The following is a 13317-nucleotide window of genomic DNA, read 5'->3' as shown; positions in this document are numbered from 1 at the left end:
ATCCCAGGATTAATTTGACTAGAATTAGGGTTAGTCAATGCTTAGCCATGCTTAGTTCAATTAGCTCACCAATTATTATTTAATTACTGTTACACTTTAATAGACCTTTAATGGGTGTAATCATTATTAATCTCCCGATGTGGATTATTACAACTAAAATATTGCTTATGGTGGGCTGTGGGTGCATGGTTTTGAGAGTCGTGCCCATGGCAATTAAGGACCGGTTCTCAGGAAACCCTGAAGGTCTTACACGTACTAACCACAAGCCAGAATGGGCAACGGTGAGACTCGTAATCTAGCTTGTCCCTATTTGACGTACCCAGGCAAGGGTAGGCGTGATGGAGTATGGACGGGCAATCGTGGTGTAACGAAAGCTTCTCCTGCTTCCGGATCTACCAAGGCACAAGAGGGGACTGCCTGACTTGGTGTAAAGGAGGGGGTGAAACCTGAAATGTGGTGCGATGGTCTAGGGAGGGTTAGGTGAAAGGTCTTATCATGGTTTCCGTACTGAGGTATCGTGGTGATACGTTGGGGCATGGTAACATGCTTGGCAGCCATGTCTTGTGGGTAAAGTTGTACACCTCTGCAGAGTAAAACTATTCGAATAGCCGTGCCCGCGGTTATTGGGCGAACTGACAGATTCACTGGGATTAGTTGAACCCCTTTTAATAATTTTCTTAATCTTGGAACTGGTTTGACCCTGCGCAATGTGGTGTAATGTTGGCAGTGGTTTGGGTCTGTCGCAACGTGGTTTAACGTTGGACAGAGGGTTGACCCTGTCGCTACGTGGTGTAACGTTCGACAGCGGTCTGGGCCTGTTGCAACGTGGTGTAACGTTGGACAGTGGATGCTTATTTTAAATGTTTACTTTACTTTTATTTCAGTCTATTCTATCTACTGTTTTGCTAAATTACTGCAGCTTTGTGCAAGTTAACCTTAGCCTATCCTTGTTACCCTATTGCATTCATTATTCTCCCTCTCTTGGGTGTTACTTGTAGAGTACGGTGGTTTGTACTCAGCCTTGCTTAATTTTTCCCCCACCAGAGCAAGTGCCAGAGCCTGTGTCAGAAGAAGGTTGTTCCGAAGGTTGAAGTAAGGTTCAGTCCACCGTCGAGAGCGCCTGTGGTGTGGAGCCGTCTTCGCCAGCTGAAGCTGAAGATTAGATAGTCTAGTCTTGTTTTCCTTTTCCGCTGCATTTCGATAGATAATTGTTTTTATTTGTTTTTAAGTCGTGGAACTGTGTATTGATTTGTCATAGTGTGTACTCGGGCTGATGCCTGGACCGAGATTTAATACATGCTATTGTTCAGAAATTTGGTGTAAATTTCTGGGCGTGACACCCGACAACCAATGTCCGGCCGAATCGTCCAAGGCAACTGGCAGATAGTTGGCCATGGCTTTGGTGTCGCCTCCTGTGACCTGGATGGCCATGGAGTATACCGTGAGCCATGCTTTCGGGTCGGTGGAGCCATCGTACTTCTTAATGCCAGTGGGCTTGAAACCAGTCGGCCAAGTCAACTGACTTAAGTTCTTGGTGAAGGCTGGGACACCGTCTATCATGTTAGTGTCAGAGCTCTCGGGTGACCAATGCCTAGATGCCTGGCTATGGCTTTGGTGGTCCCGGTCGCGACGATGGTCCTCCCGGCGGGTGTGGCGTTGGTGTTCGAGCTTGCAGCGAAGGTCAGCAGAGTCCTCTTGATTGAGGCACCACTTCTTGGCCCTGAGCTCTTGTTGTTGCCGATCCAGTCGGCGAACCTCGTCATCAATGCGGCGTTGCCTTTCGATGGAGTCTCTCTTCGGCGCTGAGTCAAGTGAGTGCCGACGCGATCTGCAATCGCTATGCGGCCGGGTCCCAGTCGGTTGCCGGGAGACGTTCGCCCGAGACCTAGGAGATCTAGATGACTAAGCCTCCGAACGAGTGGCTGGGGTACCTATCGTGCGTTGGAGGGAGTGCTGGATTGCAGCAGTAGTCACCATGACCTTGACCTTGTTTATGGTTTCTACCATAGGTAGATCTAGCTGTGGGAGCTGCTGGATGATGTCGCCGAGTAGATCGGCAGTCGCACGGACATTCTGATGGGGCGTCTTGAAGACATCATGCCCGTCAACTTGGGTTTGGAGCAGATCACGCTGCATCTTCTAAGATTGGAGTCGCAGCGCGGCGTGATATTGCGCCGCATGTCGTTCCTTTTTGTGAGGACGTCCCAAAGCCTAGGTGGTGCGATGCTCCGAGACATGTCAGCGCGAAATATCTAGATGGATGGGGTCTCAAATTAAACCCAAATAATTATGGTAACCACCCAACCTCATCGCAGACCCCAACATGTCTTGAAGAGGGCACTACAAAGGCTCTAAGCCATCGGATATGAAATAGAAGACATAACCATTGGAATAGCCACGCCAGTCATCTACGTCATACGCCCGTCAACCACTCGATGGTGGCAACCAAAAGCGTACCCAGAGACTCGATCTCAACAAAGGCATATTCCCCGGTTATCTCAACCATTTCAAACCCATCCTCATGTGGGACTAGTTGCCCAGGAATGCAACATAGTCTCACATAACTCATCTCAAGCACGATATCCGAATTATAAGTGGTTCTAAGCATAACGCATAAATAGTCTTAATAAGTTCTAAGTAGTACTTGGCGACAAGCCATACATATTGGTTCATACGGTAAGCGTGCTACCCAAAAGCCCATAGGCAAACCGGCTAGGGTAAATCCCTAGTTAGAACCATCCTGGAAATCACAAGCTGCATCAAACTCCTCATCCAAACAGTCAATACCTGCAGCAGGGTCTGAACCAAAAACAAGTAAAAGAAAGCAAGAAATCAGTACATTAATCAAATTAATGTACTGGCAAGTCGGTGACAACCCTAGCATGCTACATGTTGGCCGTATTCAAGGATAAGCTGTGTATAGGTTAATTTGCATAAATGCCAGTTTTAGTTCACAACATTTTCTCAACGGAATTTTTTTTTAACAATAGTATAGAGTTAGTAAAACTTGTAATGTAAATGAATAAATAACACGCGTCTACCCCTCAAGGTAGATCATCACCACTTACCATCATATCATCACCATTCCCCGAACTTTACCCAAGTTCACCAACAAAACATTCCAACCATTTTTCAAGTTCACAAAGAGTTTATCAAAATCACAAACTATACTCATGACACTTCACCATGCCGCTCATGACCGTGAGCACGGCTAATCGATTAGTTTTAGACTCTGCAGAGTTTGTACAATTTTTAAGCCCACATGATATGGATCGCTCTAGTTTGTCCGATACCCGTCGGTATCACCACACTCTACACATTGAGTGTGATCTAGAGGTCATAACAAAACCGTTACATTGTTTATTGTCTAGCCTTGCACCAGCACGATGTGTGTTTTACCCACGCTATTAGCAAAGTAGCGCCACTAGGTAGCAGGCCCACGCTTTAACCTAGCGCCGTAAGGAACCCTACCCGGAATCCCTCACGAGGCACGGCACCGTTGTATTGGACAGACTGCCCGCTCAAATCATCACATACCACATGTCATTAACCAATCTCAACAAATCACAAGCCATAGGAAGTTCCGATAAGTTACCAAAACCCAGTAACTCATACTCTTCGGCCTACCAAGATGCAAGGCTAAACTCTAAACAACTTAATAGGTTAAGGCCAGCCCATACTTAGCACATGTGGTTTGTACTGTTTTCATTAGTTGGTGACATAGAGTGAGGTCCTTAATCGACCCGGGCGAACGCTCCCCCTATCGGTGCACATCTACTACCATATGTACACCACTCGCCGCCCAAGTCTAAAAACAAGTTTTCTCCATTTTCTATTCACAATACTCACACATTAAAATTCTGTCCAGCAGCATCAAAATAACCTTTTTCACATATAACATTTACCAAAAAGAGTAATTTGTAAGGCGGTAACCGAATATATAAGCATATAGCGGCAATATAAGCATAGCATAATCCCAAATAACACAATAATTGTATCCAAGAGCACCCTATGGTTACAACCAGTAAGGATTCAATATTTCAAGGTAGGTTATGCCGCAATTTGGTCATATCTACCATTCCCACATTTATATAATTTATTTTACTAAAATTAATACTAGCTAACGTATGCATGTTTGCAATAGAATCATTTAGCCCAATAAAACATAGGATCAAAGTGGTCAAAGGAGGGGCTGACTTGCCTTCGTCCGCAAACACCTGAACCTGGTCTTCAACAAACTCACCCTCTTCTTCTTCGACGTATTCTTCCTCTATTCAAAATACGCGTATACGATAAATACAAAAATGCATAAAAACCAAAAATGCATGAAAATGCATGAGACTTATGCAGTGAGTGTGTGCTGGTCTCAGGTGGCCTCTAGTGAAGAAATTTTTATTTTATCACTTTGTTTTACAGAGATATGCATTTAATAATTAAAAAGGTTTAAAAAGGGCTAAGTTTTATTAAGCAACATTTTTGTATAGAAGTGAAGAAAATTACTTTTACAAAGTTACAGAGCATGATTTTAGAGAATTAACAGAAGTGGTTTCACAATTTTTAGAGCTATTTTCAATTTGTTATGGATTTAACAAGCTCTAGGAGACATTTAGGGAAAAACAAAAATAAAGGAAAAGTTTGTACAAAAAGTACCAAGTTTTATATTTTTCTAAAATAGTTCACAGTTCCACGGATCTAACAAAACTAGTTTCACAATTTTCGGAGTTAAAATGAATTTTCTACAAAATTTTGAAGTTCTGCTCATTCTCAGCTTAAAAAAAATAGAAATCAGTTTTCAAAATTTAATTTCAGCCGGGCCCACATGTCAGTGAATGGCATTTGCTGAAGTGAGGGGCGTTTTGCAGAAAGGCCCTCGTAAGATAGGAAATCAACCCGCACTCCCTTGCTACCGTAATATGTGTCTAGGCAGTTTTCAGATAGGACCCTAGCTTTAGTCGAATTCTCCGAAGGAGGTCCCTGGTCGGCTCAAACAAGGGGCAGCCATGGGTGAGTTGGATTTTCAGCTCGCCGGCGACGATCGGTGGCCTGAATCAATTCGAGCGCAAAAGAGAAAATGTAGAGGGGGTCCTTGTGCATCCGTGAGTGGTGGTGGTGAGGGAAATGCTGGTCCGTAGCCCATGGAACACGAGCAACAGCGACGACATGTCTAGGTATGGCCATGCATGTGCTTGTAGTGGCTTAGTTAGTGCATGCAAGGGCTCGGTTAGTGCAAAATAGTTAGTGCCAGAGATGTCTCAAGGTACTAGGGTGCTCACCAAGCGAAGAAACAAACGAAACGATGTCCACGGGAGCGGTGAAGACGTTGGCCGGCGGCGAGGTCGGTGACGCCCACCACGTGTTCGATAGATTGCTTCTTGGGCAAAAGAGGCACGGATGAGCTCGGCGTGATGTTTCGTCTGAGCACAAGGGTAAAATGGGTTCACTGAGGGATGCTAAGAAGGATGACGCGGACGGTTTCTCGTGAGACTCACCTAGGAGAGATTAATGGCGACGTGGGCTCGCCGGCGCCGACATGGGCGCTCGCGTTCCGGCCATCCCAAGGGGTTTCCTTCCCGAAGTTCGCTTGGAACGTGAAGAGGTGAGGTAGGAGAGCCTGCTGGCGCGAGGGCTGGTTTAAAGGTGGAGTTTGGACGCGGTGCCCGTGAGCTCGGTCCATGGCCTAAGCTCTGTCCCTGCGTTCTCGAGCCGTGCGACGATGGAACAGGGCGGCTGGACGCGTCAGGACGTGTGCAGCGTGCCGTGGAAGAGTAGTGGAGGAGGAGATTTGGTCTAGGCGCGGTGATTTGGTCGGAACGGCCTCGTCTACCTTCAATGGAGTCGTACCCGGGTGGTGATTGGGGAGAATGGCGCGAGGTGGACGATGGGTATGTAGACACGGTGTCTAGACCCATCAGCAGCGTCGGCTAACATCTTAGCTTCGTGGAGAAGGCCCGACATGGCATGGTGGGAAGCTAGGGGTGCTGTTTTCTCCACTTCAAGGAAGACGCCCGCCAGGTGTTCGACGAAATGCTTACAAAGACTGAGAGAGGGAGAGAAGGTGGCTGGTGCTATGATGGGATTTCTTGGGCTTCCATTGGCCATGGGGGGCGGTGGAGGCTGTGAGGAGAGAGTGGGAGGCTGCCATGTGGGTCCTAGGGGTGTGGAGCCCTCTTGTCATTGAAAGAAATTTGAAATCTGGCTTGGAGGCTAAGTCAAGTAGAGTTGGCTGCAAAGGATTTTTGGAGGATGAGAAGAAATGGTTAGATAGCGATCCAGCGTGTGCCACTCCTCTTGGTGTTAGAAGAAAGTTAGTAGAAGACTTTGGATGAAACCAAACTTTTAAAAGAGGTTTTTAAATAAATTTTTCGAAGAGAGCAAGTTTGAATCTACTAACAGTTTTTCAGGTTTTTGGAGAGATTAAAATAAATCAAAGAGTTATCAAACCTTAATTAAAAATTATGAAAATTTGTGGGTTGGTTTCTGACATATCAAGGTATTTTTCAGAATTTTTGCAGAAGTTTTGGATGCACATAAATACCAAATTAATTATTTTTGTGACTCTAGGTCTATTATTGCATGTGATGATGAGATGATTAAGATCCAAAAACAATTAAAATCACTCCCAACCACATGATGCATTTAAGTTAAATTTAGTTCTCGGGTTTACGGGCTTGGGTATGTTACACTTTTCCTCCCGCTCCTGGCGTTCCCTTTCCTCCTTGAGTTGGCCCTCTTCTGCTAGTCGGGCCGCCTCCTCCTCTTGCCGATTGGCTACAGAAGAAGGTGACACCGGCTTGCCGGCGACGAAGACCTCTCAGGGCGGCACAAAGCTTCTGGTGCTGCTATGAGTCTCAGAAGCGTCGGCCAAAGGAGTCGGCGTTGCCTCAAGATTGGTTTCAACCTCCATCGGAGTTGCGCCTTGGCTTGCCTGCTGATCCAACCCGGGGGAGAGCATCTCAGTGTCGTGTGACCCAGATTGGATCTAGGTCTGACCTGATGCCTTCTCGTCGGGCTCAAAACGGCAGACCTCTTTGTCGGAGTCGGAGGAGCTCGAGTCGTTGTATGACAGCGCACTGAACTAGTCGGTCTGAAGCCTGATGCCGCCGAACTTAAAAGTCGAGCTCGGTGGGAACTTCCTCTTCATGATGTCCGAGTTGAAGTCCATCGAACTTCGCTGAAAAGAGCTTTAGATTGAAAAAGAAAAGATAGCACACTCCCTACCTAGCGCGCCAATTGTTGACGGTTGATGTCGGCAATAAGCTTACAGGGTGGTTATCGGGCTCAGAATTCGATGGTTAAGATGAAGAGGGAGACCATTTACCTAGGTTCAGGCTCTCGGCGTGGCGAGATAATACCTTAATCCTACTTGGCGATTATATTGCGCAGATGAATCTCTGTTGCCCTTAAGGGGCACCCCGTACCCCTTATATAGTGGGGGAAGGGTTACGGATACGATAGTCCTAATATAGTAAGACTAAGATCTATCCCAATTTGGTTATGGCTCGGGTACAAAGTACACGGCATGCAATCCGGTACGTACCAAACTCCTAACTACCACTATACAGATATTTTTCTCATTCCTATTCGGTACCACATTGACCTTACGTATTCGTGTAGTCTCCGGATACCCCCGGTATAGGTATCCCACATTATATTTTTGTTTAATTATGGTTATGGTTTGCTAGGTACTTTTGTACCCACCTCTTGCATAAAATGTGGTTCAGAAGATCAGGTTTTCACCAAGATCGCTCGTGTCAGGGTCGCTTCTTCGCTCAAGCTTGCCTGTGGTGTTGTTGGATCCTCTGCTTGTTGCCTGTTTGTTTTTTTTTCAAAAAGCTAAGCCTATGTGTCATATTTCCGCTGCTAAGTAAGTATACTTCGCTGAGCTTGTGCTTCTATATCTTTCCCGAGTGCAACAATGTTGTGGCTTGTGGGATTACTGGTAACTTAGGTGCACCTCACAGATATATTAGTCATATGTAAATAATAGGAATATATTTGACAATATGTTTGCGTAATTTCTAAAGTTCTGTTTTAAGGAAGAATTGGAGATGCTCAAAAACTATTTCCTCTGTTTCACATTATAAGACTGTGCGGTCTTATGTAGATTTATTTATGTGCTAATGAATCGACATATATAAAACATTATTATACTTGAATGGATATAGATAAACACCTATAGTTATAATATGAAATGGAGAGAGAAAATTATTTCCTCTCCTGTTAAGGGCACCTCCAATATATAGTGCTTAGTGAGGTTCTTAACAACATGATTAAGCTAAGCACTATATTAGGATGTGTTTGGTTCGTGCACGAGTGAGTTGGGTTGGATCCATCCCTGGATTGTAGGATAAGTTGGCTTTATTTTTCTGTTTGGTTGGATGGATGAGTTGGACCCTGTTTTCTGTTTGGTGGAAGGGATGAGATGGGATGCGTTAGACCTGTTTTTTGTTTGGTTGAAGGGATGAGATGGGATAAAGGTTACCTCTCATATCCAAAATAAAATATTAAATACTAGGATTAATATATGAATAACCTAAAGTAATTGGATGCATATTTATACAAATAATATATTTTAAATAAATTTAATAAATAAAATGGACACCCCATTGTGCGTCGTGGTCGTTCTGGGACGAATCCGTCTCACCGTTTTGGTGTTATGGGTTGGACCTGAATCTGAGAGAAATATTCCTCTCCTATGTCTAACCCATCCCACTATCCACCAATCAAACAGAGTCAGTGATGAGTTGACTGTATCCCAACCCATTCTATCCCTGGAACTAAACACATACTCAATATAGGAGAAATTTAACAAAATGCGACTCCATAGGAGTGGCTTTAACAAAATGTCACCCTCTACCGAGTTCTTATAAAAATGTCACTCTCCTTCTTATATTGTTAACAAAATGTCACTCTCGGGTATTTGAAGGTATTCTTATTATTTTTCATCCAAAATAATTTGCGAAATGACCGAAATGCCCCTGCTCAATTTAAAACCATGAGCCTCTTTTCCTGGTCTGTCCAGCCACCACGCCCCACCCAAATGCCCTCTTCCAGCCCAGCAAAAAATTAAATCTCACGCGGCAGCATGCATTTAACTGATTTGCAAACACTAAAACAAAATCTGAGGCATTCATCATCATGTAATAAATATCAACTTCATCTCAACTAACAAATACATCACATAATATATCTCCCAACAACAATAACCATCAAAAATCAAAGGGAGGAGTTCCATCTCGGTGTGGGAGGAGTTCGATCTGTGTCCAGAGAGAAGCCACCTATTCAGAATAGGAGAGGGGTAATTTAGACTTTTCGCGTATTTTTTTTATGCCAAAAAAATAAGAATACCCTTCAAATACCTGAGAGTGATATTTGATTAAGAATCTAAAAAGGAGGGTGGCATTTTTATAAGAGCTCAGTAGACGATGACATTTCGTTAAAGCCACTCCCATGAAGTGATATTTTGTTAAATTTCTCCTCAGTATAGTGCTTAGCTTAGGCTCTGTTTCTTTCAGCTTAAGATTATTATAATCTAGCTTATTATTAGTAAGCTGAGTGAAACAAGTAGATTATTTTTATAGCTTATTATAATCTGGAGGATAGATTATTATAATCCAATAAGCTCACCAAGAGGAGCTTTTTCAGCTTATTAGATGGCAAAAGACCTACTACCCTTGATTAGTTCTAAACAATTACGTGACCTGCCACCATATACCACTGCGTCGGGCCGAGCAAGCTGAGGCGCGTGGGGCGTGCGGCAGCGTCGCCCTGGCGAGTTGAGGCGGTTGTGTGCTTGCGGCAGACCAGGCAAGCGACGACGAATCTGCAGACCTCCATAAACCATTCCGGCAGAGATGGACTCTGTAGATGGCGAGGACTCCCTCTCGAAAGCCCTTCGATACCGTGAGGAAGTGGTGAAAAATGGATCCCAATCTGGAGGCATCCACGGTGTTTCTGGCCTCCATGACTCCGGCGGCTTCTCGGATGGATTTTGGGGTCACGGCGTCAGCGAAGATGGACATCCAGGCAATCTTCATGGCTCGCTCGGCCTCCATGGCGCTGGCAGATCTAATGGATCACCCATCCTCCATGGCACTAGCGCTGAGCACCATGGCGCCGCTGTGTTCCATGCGGTGGCAAATGTTTCTCCCCCTTGCAGAGGCCGTGGACACCGTGGTGGGCATGGTGGTGGACCTGGACATGGGAAGAGACCGGCCACTAAACCTTCCGCGCGTGGTGGCCGAGGAAACAAGGCTCCATACATGCCACCCCGGCCCTCCAACAGTGGAATTGTTCTCGGTGACACCGAGGCAGCAGCTGGTGCAGACAATGACTACACTGAAGAAACAATGGACAATGTGCCTCATGGAATGGTATGTCTACTTCATTTCTTTACAAGAATTAAGGTTTAACGCATTCCTCTACTGCAAGGATTAGGTTGATCTGATTGCATTTAACGTGTATGTGTACCTTGTCAAGCTCGTCCTATTTGATTGATAAAAATCAAAAAGTAACTTTGCTGCTTTGTATGATATGATACATGAAAAATACAAGACAGTAAAAGTAGGAAAACAGTGATATCATCCACTATATTTTTTCATATATTCAAGTAAAAGAGACCTTGATCTAGCAAAACAAAAGGCTTTCAAATAAAAATTGAAAGGATTAGTCAAAGCGAACCTTTCTGACAGTAGATACATTCTTTTCGTAGTTTCTCTGTTGTCACCTTCTTGCCCTTAAGGACCTTAAAAGCAGCAGGTAGATCATGACAATAGATACATTCTTTTCGTAGTTTCTCTGTTGTCACCTTCTTGCCCTTAAGGACCTTAAAAGCAGCAGGTAGATCATTGCAATTTCCTCTGTTCATCGTCTATTAATGTTCCATATGGTTTTGCATGGAATTTATCAAGATTACCAATTACACGAGTAAGATGTTTGGTCTTAATACCATCACCAATTCACCAGACTGCTTCATGCTCTTAACAAGGTTGTGTTGTGTTCTGCTGACCTGAAAAGTTAAACAAATATGAATATCATGGAACATTGAAATATTATATATACCCTACAGTAAACTGTATTACATATGATTGGTCAAAAGTAGAGAATAGTTACTCTAGCTACAGTTCATGTTACCCACTAATATAAGATTAAATTATTGTCTTCAAAAAGAATTAGAAAAGAAGATTGGATTTAACTGAACCTTGATGTGTTTGATCTATCAAATAGAAGGAGGAGCTTGACAAAGCAGATTGGTCTAGCACATACAATAGGATATTTTGTGAACTATGCATAGAACAAATTGAAGACGGCAATAGGCCTATTGGGATAATGACTCCTAGAGGGTACCAGATCATAGCCGAAAAGTACTTCCAAAAGACAGGGTTAAGACACAATAAGACACAACTAAAGAACCGGTGGGATGTGCTGAAATCCATGTATAGCTTTTGGCTTGGTCTCCTCAATGACACAGGGCTTGGATGGGATCATGCAAAAGGAATAGTTACTGCACCTGATGAGTACTGGCAAAAAGTCACCAAGGTAATAATTCATGTCTCATGTACATTATTTTCATCAAAATATTTTAAGTTCTTGCAATAATTAAAGATTTGATATGTTATTTCTAGGGCCATTCTGAATGGAAGAAGCTACAACATGGACCACCAGAATGTTTAGATTTGTTGGATGAAATGTTTGGTACTGTTGCAGTTGATGGTTCTTCTGCTTGCGCACCTGGAGAAAATGTTGGAGGGGATGATGGAACTGGTGATGTACAAGACCTTGGCGACACACCGATAGACTGCTCATTGGGTAAAAAACCAGTGAAGCGAACTAGCACCGCCACTAGTCCACACAAGAAGGTTAAGAACCCCATGGTTAGGATAATGAGGAATATTCAAAGCACTATGGATACCAATTGAGATATTGCCAACAAAGTGATGCAAGGTGAATTTAGGTTCAATTCCATTAAGGAAGTGATGGATTTGGTGGTGGAGTGTGGGGCAACAGAAGGAAGTGCGGAGCATTTCATGGCTACAAGATTATTTGTGAAAGCTGAACATCGTGATATGTTCAAGACTCTTACCACCAAGGCGGGAAGACTCTCTTGGTTGAAGAGATGGTGTGAGAAGGAAGGCCAGCAGTAGAAAGCTACTATTTTTTTTGCATGAACTCGTTATCTCTGTTTTTACTTTGTGAGACAATATGTATTACCAAGACTGCTACTTATTTATTTGCATGAACTTATGTACTGGCCATGTAATATGGCACCTTAATTTGGATTGGATGAAATGCATTAGTAAGACAAATCTTTAGTGATCATCAATATGGTCTTTCTATGACTATTCGGGTGATATCATTTCTTGTATTGTTTGTAGATGGGCATGTATGGAAGTGATGACGACGACGAGGATGAGGATGAAACTTTTGTTGTTGCCAACAGACAACTTGATATGATGAGAAAATTTGGGCCGGTGTTGACATCATTTGGTATGTTGTATGCTGAAAATTATTTGAGCAAGTCAAAGTATAGAGAAGCTAATTTAGCGGGCCATGCTTGGGTTACGAGAAACCTTGAAGTTCCTCAAGACTATTACGATATGTTTAGAATGAGTAGGCCACTTTTTGAGAGGTTACATAATTTGTTGGTCTCACCCCTGAGAGTCTTCTCCACCAAACTCAACTTCTAACTCTGGAGGGGGAAAGGGGCAAGACTGAGTACAAACCACCGTACTCAACGAGTAACACGGTAAAGGGCAATAAATGATGCATAGGGATCATCAAGGACACGCTAGGGTTAGTTGCAATAAAGCAGCAGTTAAACAAATAACAGAGATTAAAAAGAATAAAGGTGATTGAATAAATTAGAGGATAGGTAAATAACAGTTGTAAAATACCACAACACTCTCCAACGTTACACCACGTTGCAACAGGCCCAACCACTACTCAACGTTACACCACGTTGCAGTAGTCCCGAGTGAAAACCAGTTTACTCAAGTTATTAAAGGTTCACTAATGATAGTGAAGCTGGGAGTTCGCCCGTAACCGTGGGCACGGCTATTCGAATAGATTATACTCTGATCAGAGGTGTACTACTGCACCCACAAGACACGACTCCACTACACTTGAACGTGCACCGACATACCACCACGGCATACCGGAAAGGAGACCGTGATAGGACCCGTCACATAACCCTCCCTATTTAATTTTAATCGCACCGCACTTCAGGTTTTACCCCCTACTTTACACCAAGTCGGGCAGTCCCCTCTTGTGCCTTGGTAGATCCGGAAGCAGCAGAGGCTTTCGTTACACCACGATTGC

General features: G+C 43.9%; 1 pseudogene; it reads left to right on the top strand.

The window, feature by feature from the left end:
• Positions 1–9854: 9854 nt before the first annotated feature.
• On the top strand, positions 9855–12111 carry LOC102709425 (annotated as a pseudogene).
• The last annotated feature ends 1206 nt before the right edge of the window (positions 12112–13317 follow it).

This window comes from Oryza brachyantha, unplaced genomic scaffold (assembly GCF_000231095.2).
Source record: "Oryza brachyantha unplaced genomic scaffold, ObraRS2 ChrUN-Ctg46, whole genome shotgun sequence".
NCBI classification, from domain to species: Eukaryota; Viridiplantae; Streptophyta; class Magnoliopsida; order Poales; family Poaceae; genus Oryza; species Oryza brachyantha.
Note: the sequence above shows the minus strand (reverse complement) of the source record. Positions and strands in the feature narration are given on the sequence as shown.